The 9,213-nt window shown below is 36.3% G+C and overlaps 1 pseudogene; it reads left to right on the top strand.

Moving 5' to 3' along the window:
• The first annotated feature begins 4,133 nt into the window (after positions 1–4,133).
• LOC148964972 (NACHT, LRR and PYD domains-containing protein 14-like) lies at positions 4,134–7,888 on the top strand (annotated as a pseudogene).
• The last annotated feature ends 1,325 nt before the right edge of the window (positions 7,889–9,213 follow it).

Here is a 9,213-nt window from a genome sequence, read left to right as displayed (position 1 = left end):
GCGGAAATGACGTTGAACCGCCTACAATATCGTCTACGTCAACTTTAAATGTTGGGAATGTTTTCTCTCTCTCTCTCTCTCTCTCTCTAATGAATTAATATGTTTGGGGACCCAAACAGTTGACTTAAATTCATTAAATTAAAATATTCAAGAAAGGAGTATGTAAGGCATATATCAATTATACCATGATTATTGGTTTATTTAGTGATAAAAGTTCTATAGTTAAACTGAACGAGTTTCTTTCTTTACTTTTTTAAATTATTATTATTTATTAATCGTTATTTGTATTATTATTTATTTGGTTGTTTACCTTTATTTATATTTTTAATTATCTTAATTTATTTGTTTACTTTTTTATCGTTTTTATGTATCTTTATTGATTTTGATGCATCTTTATTTCTTTATTTGTATGCATCTATTTCCATTTAGCCTATATATATATTCAGTTTTGGTCTATAATAAATCTTGTGAATGTGTGAGTGGTGAATGCTCTCTCTCTCTCTCTCTCTCTCTCTCTCTCTCATATGATATGATAGTTTGATAGTTTAACTCAAAATTAAGATTTTGAAGTGAAAACACTAAAATGAGGAGGCTTTCAGGCCGGGTTTCTGTCTGTTCTTGGACAGTTTGTCCAGTTGTTCAAAAATACATTTGTCTTTGTTTTTCTTTGCACCGTAATATTTTACTGTTTTCATAATTTATTGCTACCTTGTGTTGAATAAAGTTTGTAAAATATCACTTTCTTGACATCCAGTGCCTTTTCATTTCCATGGTAAAGCTCATATGGTGAAGTTTGAAGTGCTGGTTATATGTTCAAACATTTCACATACTACAATATAGTACAACGTAAAAAGACACATTCCACATTGTAATAATATTTTCAGTGCTCTGAGGAAGTATATGTGTTCAGTAAACACCACTAAGCTCAGTATTTACAGTTTTTCTCAATTGTTTACACACAAATTCTGGTATTTGAGACACAATGAGCACAACATGAAACTCATTAACTAACCCCCTGTACCAATTCTGCTGAACTACAAGCACAATTCCTGCTTCACACTCAAATTGTAGTTCTAAAACACTCTTTTTTCAAAACACTATGTACACTGAGTACATTGTTTTTGTGGAGGAAAAAATGCTACAGTGTATTTCTGTGTTCTGATTTTTAATATATAAAAACAATATTCTCAAATATTTTACACCACACTGTATGTACTGTAGTATGTTGTGTAACACTGGACAAAACAAAGGTCATTACGATAAATGGAGAAGAGTGTTTTACATTGAGCACATCAGTGTTCAACTGGTTCTTATAAATGTCTATTCATATGATGGTGTTTGTGTGTCATTTGGAAACAAAATACCATTTTTGAGAAGAAAATTTTTTTTTTTTGAATGTAAAGTTTAATTTTGCAGGAGAATTGAGGGGTTTTGCCTATTATGTGTTTTTTTTTTTATTTGTGTGTAGTTCTGAGAGTATGAGGCTTGCAGGAAATGTGTGTAAACAATCGAGAAAAACTGTAAACCATGTGAAAGTGTATATAGGTTCAAATAAGCAGAGAGTAGGAAAACTTGTTTAACAACCTGTCACTTATGAAATTACATTTTATATTTATCATTACAGAGCCAAAAAAATGACTAGACAAAAATAAATGAAGCATTATGAATTATGTTTCTATATTCACTAACTCAAGTGACGGCAAGATAATTTGGTTAACAAGGACAAATGAGCAGAAATCATTTTATTTCAGGAATATAATGCTCTCTATGTACAAATTGGGGGTGATTACAGAATAAATGAAAACCAAAGCATGATTCAGAAAAGGAGTGATAATTTTTATTTACAAAAAGAAAGTGTTATACAGCAAAAACAAAGTACAACAGATGTATACTGCACCAAAAAAAGCCTTTTTTTCCTTAACCCTTTCATGCATAGTGGTCACTACAGTGGACAGCTATTTAAAAAGCATTTTCTTGAATTTGCAAGGGTTTTGATGGGAAAGTTGCACATCAATCTCTTCAGTGGACCCTGGTGCATCATCCTATGCATTGCAACAAAGTTATAAGCCATTGAGTTTTGATTTTTTTCCCCCTCAAAACCAAGACATGCCAAGGTGCTCCGGAATATCCACCCATTCCTTCTATCCTAGGACACTCTTGTAGGTAAAAAAAAGATTGCAGCATCAAGCAGTATCTAATGAGTCATATCACAGTAAAATTTTCAAAGTTTTGATTTTAGATTGGGAGAAAAATCGGATAAATCACCCGTCCACTATAGTGGACCTCATGCATCAATGGCTATATTTTAGCTACAATTTATACTTATACTGTGAATATTGTTTTTGAAAATACTTGCAGTAACTTTTTTTGACTGTAAATAAATGTATTATTAGAATGTAATTTTCATTGACGTCTAAAAAAGTTATGTAATTACATAATTTGTGACTTGTAATGGATTACTTTACTCATTTCATCAAAAAGTAATCTAATTACATAATGCATTACTTCTTAGATCAAAAAATATCTGTTTACCAATGTTTCTTTACTCGTAACATCAAAAAGTAATCTGATTACACAATGCATGTTACTTGTAATGCATTACTTGTTAGATCAAAATTAATCTGATTATGTAATGCATGTTACTTGTAATGCATTGTTAGATCAAAAAGTAATCTGATTAAATAATGCATGTTACTTGTAGTGCATTACTTGTTAGATCAAAAAGTAATCTGATTATGTAATGCACGTTACTTGTAATGCGTTTCTTTATTCGTAACAACAAAATGTAATCTGATTACATAATGCACATTACTTGTAATTAATTGTTAGATCAAAAAGTAATCTGAGTAGGTAATGCATATTACTTGTAATACATTACTTTACTCGAAACATTAAAACAAATCTGATTATGTAATGCATGTTACTTCTAACACATTACTTTCCTTGTAACATCAACCAAATAATCTGAATGCGTTATGCCTGGCCCAACACTGCTCATTTCAGATGAGATTTAAAAAAAAATGTATCACTAGGTTTTCTCAGAAGAGGGGCTATGCTAGAAATGTGTCCATCTCTAACATAATCAGAATTATCAGCTAATAAGGGTAAATTGACATACTCTGGCACACTGGAGGGAGCATCTGAGTGTTTCCACAATTGTACATCGACAGGCTGTAGACATTTCTGATGGAATCACATCATCATGTTCTGATATCCAAGATACACGAAGTGCAACTTTTATGCAGGTCAATTGCCTTTGCAATATTTCGGATTTATATATATATATTTTTTCATATATTTTATAGTTTTCACATGATTTGATGTAATTGTATTGATTAGTTTGTTAAATACACAAAATTGATCTGGTTGATTATTGTATTATGTTTAATACAGTATCTCTTCAGTTTAAACTATAAATGCATGCTGTCCACTCAAGTGGACATCTGAAAATCTCTTTGAAAAATTTGTTTAAAAAAAAAATCTAATCAAATCTTGTTTTTCATTCCCTAAGGGCAATACAAACACAAAGGAAAAAAATCCTGACTGAGGTTATCATAATTCATGCATGAAAGGGTTAAGCAAAAAAAAACAAAAAAAAACAAAGTTTCTGGTCTGTAATCATTGAGACTGCAGTTTACTACATTGTAGTCAAAAACGTCATTAGACCATTGCGCGCATCTAGACCACAGTGGATGGCAGTGCCCCGTCCGGCTGGTTGAATACCCGTAACCCATTCTTATCTGAACTCATCACCATTCATTTCACAGTGGTTATACAGAACACAACATGACCAGGGATTTGATCGTTTTAGCAAACATCTCCATCTGCCCTTTAGTCTGCCAAAGCCATTCTCAACAAACACTCTGGCTCTGCTTGTTTTCTGGTTGTACACAAGTTGTTGGGGTGTCAGTCGCCCATTGTCGGTGAAATCACCAAGGACTGTATACCCCACGTCATGTCCACAAATATTCTTTGTTGCATAAGGTATTAACAAACTCCTATCCACTAAGTCCCACAATCCTGACATACGCAGCACAAAATAAACCCATTCCCCCATCCATCCACAACAGCCTGTGATCCAATGCCAGCCCTTTCGGTTGAAGTACTCTGTGTGCTACTCCTCCGGTCCAAGAATGGGGATGTGTGATCCATCAACTGCACAAACACACTGTGGTGGTAAACCCCATCTGCGCTCAAAATACGCCGCCATTTCTTTTAACTTTTCACAGTTTGGTAACTGGATAACTTCTTGCATGAGTTCCTTCTCAGCAGATGAGCAGAAATCGTGAACACAGTGACACACAGACAGTGCAACTCCGACTCCAAATGAATGAGAGATGCTTCTATATTCTGAGATGGTCGCAAGTTTTCACAGTGCAATGGCAATTGTTTTTTGAATGGGGGTACATTGTGATGCTGTCACACAGGCCACACGTTTTAACCACCCTATATATCGTGATGATTTTATGTATATTAGAGATTTAATAGGTTTACATGTTGTCTTAGTCATTTTAGTCCATTTTATGTGTGTATGTCTTTAAATGAGGCTGCCTGAGCGATCACCTGACAGGTAACAGGAAATAGCCAGCATAAAAGAAGCAGCATGGCAAACCAATGAGGTCTCTGTCAAGAAGACCAAAGCAGGATTGAGGAGTTTCTTTTAAGGACTTACCATTCCTGCAAACCTCATCACTTTTCATTGGATTATCACTACAGATGGATTGCATATACACCGGTGGACACTTACACATTGGGACTTACAGCACACAAGGACTCTTACGGACTGTTGGAACCAATGGACGCCCAGACAGAAAACTAACATTGAATCAACGTGGAAACGACGTCTCTCATGACATCGAAACAACGTTGATTTTGCTCATCGAATTAACGTTGAACCAACGTCAGACGTGGCATTCTTCAAAGCTAAATGAAAATGGAAAATTGGTTTGCTTTCATAACGTTGAAACAACGTTGATTTCAAGTTGATTTTCCGTTAGTTTTGAAAGAATGAAGCGTCTGGCGTTGGTTCAACGTTAATTTGATGAGCAAAACAATGTCAGATCAACGTTGTTTCGATGTCATATTTCCACGTTGATTCAATATCAGTTTGCCATCTGGGACTCTACTAAACATGATACGGAAGAAGAGGATTTTGAATCCGATGTTAGTGGCTGTCTTTACGACTCGCAGTATAGTGGCTGATGGAGGAACAGGAGGCGGCTGCCTGTCGGTTGAGGAGCCCGGACTGGCTCGAACTGAGGTGGACTGGTGTGCATGTGCTCACGGACGTTTGTGTTGTGATGTGAACCATCCTAGTTTCGCCTGACTGAACATCCAGGTATCATGCAGTAATTCACCATAAATAAATAATTCACTAATGAGTTTGCCAATGTAACGTGAACGGGTTTTGTTGTGGGAAGGAAGCAGGAACCGGCGAACATTTAAACATTTTAATAGTGAAATGAATAAATACAAAACGAAAGTATAAGCCAGCAGCCCCTCATTGACGACTGCTGTAACGTTACACACAACAGAAACAAAACACATCATAAAATTAGGCCTGTTTCTCTCTCGATTTGTTGTCGATTTGCTGGATCTCAGCATTCATAACCTCACAGACTCAGGAGTAAGAGATCTGCTCCCTGTGTTTGAAGACCCACGTGTTCATCTGGAGAGATTATGATAATAACAGGCCTCTAGATTCCTGTGAACATCTCACAATTAACAAATGAATGTATGGATATAACAAATGAACTGTATGTATATCTAAAACTTTTTCATTGTTTTTATCCTTTTCTCAGGCGGAATAATTGCAATCTAACTCATCAATTCTGTCGTGGGTTATGTAGACACATCTAAACACTCGAATCTGATATCCCTTTTTCACCAACAAGAACCAGGTGCTGGTTCAGAGCTAGAGCTGCCGGTTCGGAGTTGGTTCGGAGCTTTCAAAGAACCTGGTTGCCTTCACAGACAGTAAAAGAAATGGACAGAGCGATCTCATTGGAACTCCATTGAGACGATTGAAGCCTGATTTTTTAGCACTTCCATCCCTGACGCGCAGACTCAAACAGAGCTTGACTACGTAGATGTGACGTGAGCAACCCGTCTGTCTTCCAGTGCTGTGGCATGAGAAATCTGAATCATTCCCTTCCGAAACATGCAGAGGCAGAGAGTGTGAATAGGAGCTGTCCATGAGCTAGGAGAAGGAGACAATTTTGCTAGGTATTCTGATTAATTATTTTGTCATTTTGCCTCCACGTTTCCCCGATAGCCCGCGAGCTTCTCCTCTTGTCCATACGGTAATCTCTCTCCTGTGCAACAGAGAGTCGCGTGGGTATGACGCAATCGTTAGCCTACTTTCACTAAAACTGCTTCTACGGGGCCATAACCTAAGCTACAAGGTAATGGAGCATTTTATACATTGTCGTGTTTCTTTAGAAATAAATAAAGGACAAATGGGGTCTTCAAACGCCTCAGATGTAAAGTCATTCAAAATGAATGGGAGTTAATGGGAATGCTAACGCAAGTGAAGTTCTGCTACAAGATGGCAGCTCCCGCGAGGCTTCAACTTCCGGTCGATGGATTACCCCCTTGGTTGCCTTTCCACAGGCTAGAGAGCCACCACAGAGCCAGATCTTTCGTCACTGTATACATCTCATGTTGCCCAGCTACGCTAGCGTGGCACACACAAACACACCAGGCATGTTCGAGATGGTTCGGCACTGCGAATCTCGAACTGCGAGAGCGATTCACAAGCAGAAGCAGTCGTACACTCTCCAAACACTCCCGCAGCTCCGATCAGTCCACGCTGCTCCGATGCATCTCGAACAAGCCTTCCATCAACAATGCCGGTTGTTGCGTTACTCATGGATTTGCGAACTACATCGGTATCCAAACACGCCGAATCCAGCACGTCCGTGCAGCTCGCCGTAACTTTCATTAACGGAGATTACAATCGAGCTGCTATTAGCACGATTAGCTGCTATTTAAAAAATGGTGGTCACAAGTTTCTGTTCGTCTTGTTGGTCACGGTAACCCTGCCCCCAGCCGCTGATGTAAGCGGTTCTTACTTCTAGACCAGCAATGATTTGGTGCTACTTAAGAACCACTTTTACTGGTTCAGAGCTGGTGCTTTGGTGGTCGAAAAACAAAACAAAGAACCGACTTGAAACTAGGCTCTGGCTCCGAACCAGCACCAGCTCTGAATTGGTGGAAAAGGGGTATGAGAGAGCTGAACCTCAGTGCTAATGACCTGCTTGACTCAGGTTTAAAGCAGCTTTCAGTGGGAGTGTGTCATCTTCTATCAGGTAATGAAGTTGTCTTTAACCCAATAATGATTCTCCCATCATTTACCCTTTGTAAATGTTATTTTAACACCCATGTTTGGGGATTCTCTGAGCTCTGTGTTCATAGGGAGAGTGAAGGAGGGGAAAATATGCTCCAGCAATCTGTTTTGTTTTGTGCTTTTTTAAAACAAAAATACAGTCATTACCAGTAACTTGTGTCATGTGGATCATTTACAATGCATTATAGGTTACATCTTGTTGTTATTGGTGAACTGTTACTCTAATTTTCAAATTGAACAATGTGTTGAAAGGTCGATGGATCTGTACGCACAACTTTTGTCTGTTTTCACTTGATCAGAAAATGTGATTTAAAGTAATCTTGTTATAATTGCAGTGTTACATATTGTGGGCTTACGGCACAGGGATGTGCTGTTCTGGCATCAGCTCTCAGCTCTAACCAATCACAGCTAAAAGCACTGGATCTCAGAGGAAATAAACTGTTAGATTCAGGAGTTAAACCGCTTTCAGATCTGCTGAAGGATCCACAGAATAAATCCTTGTGCTATGCCATACAACATCCCATGATAATTAATACATAAAAAGGTATTTAAATAATAAGACAATATTGGATTAATGTATCTTTTGATTGTTTGCCACAATATTCAGGTGAATCTTATTTATTACTCACAATATTCAGGCCACATTTTACCCTAAAACAAAAACATAATAAAAGTAGTATTTTTTTAAAAAAAGAATTGAATAGAATAGAGAAAAGAATATATATATATATATATATATATATATATATATATATATATAAACAAATTTTCAAACAAACACATTTTTGTATTAATTATTACTGTACATTTTGTAGAACATGTTATATATAGTCAGTTTTATAGTATAAATTATTTTAGTTTTTTTAGCTAATTATTTTAGCAAGAATTATAGTGCGACAGCTGCTAAATATGTTGACTTGGCAAAATGCGAATATTTATACTATATTTACTGTAAACTTACCTCTTCTGAGATCCTAAATTTCTGCTCTATCGTTTATTTATCCATCAGTCCGTCCACCTAGCAACCAGCCACTACACCCTAGCAATTGCCTTGCTGCACTGAAAAGCACTCACAGTAAGTTATTCTTCCAAGCAATTTCTATTGAAACAAGCATGTCATGTATTTAAATATATTTGGGTAAAACTTTACAATAAGGTTTTATTATTTAACATAAGTTAACTGCTTAAGTAAACATATACTAAGAATCAACAATACTTCTACAGAATTTATTAATAATATAATGGTGTCGTTTTCAAAAACTTGCACTTTGAATCAATTTTGCGGTTTACACACTCTCAGAAAAAAGGTACAAAAGCTATCACTGGGGCTGTACCTTTTCATAAGGTACACTTTTGTACCCAAAGGCTGCATATTGGTACCTTAGTGGTACATATTAGCACCTAAAATGGACATATTACCACCTAAAAAGGACATATTAGCTTATGAAATTGACATATTAGCACCTAAAATGGACATATTACCACCTAAAATGTATATATTAACACTTAAAATGAACATTTTACCACCTAAAATGGACATATTACCTCATGAAATTGACATATCCTGAAATGGACATATTAGCACCTAAAATGTACATATTAACACTTAGAATGTACATATTAACACTTAAAATGTACATATTAGCACCCAAAATGTACACATTAACACCTAAAATGTACTTATTAGCTCATGAAATGGACAAAAGTTTACCTTTTGAAAAGGTACAGCCCCAGTGATAACTTTTGTACCTTTTTTCTGAGAGTGCAGGCCCCCAAAAAGCAGCTGTCCTGTAAATGAATGGCCAAACGCATATAAAGTTCTTCCATTTTTAATTGAAAACAGTGTCGTAAACTAAATGCACTTG

This window comes from Pimephales promelas, chromosome 25 (assembly GCF_988280905.1).
Source record: "Pimephales promelas chromosome 25, fPimPro1.hap1.1, whole genome shotgun sequence".
NCBI classification, from domain to species: domain Eukaryota; kingdom Metazoa; phylum Chordata; class Actinopteri; order Cypriniformes; family Leuciscidae; genus Pimephales; species Pimephales promelas.
The sequence above is the reverse complement of the archived record's forward strand: the minus strand, read 5'-3'. Positions and strand labels throughout refer to the sequence as shown.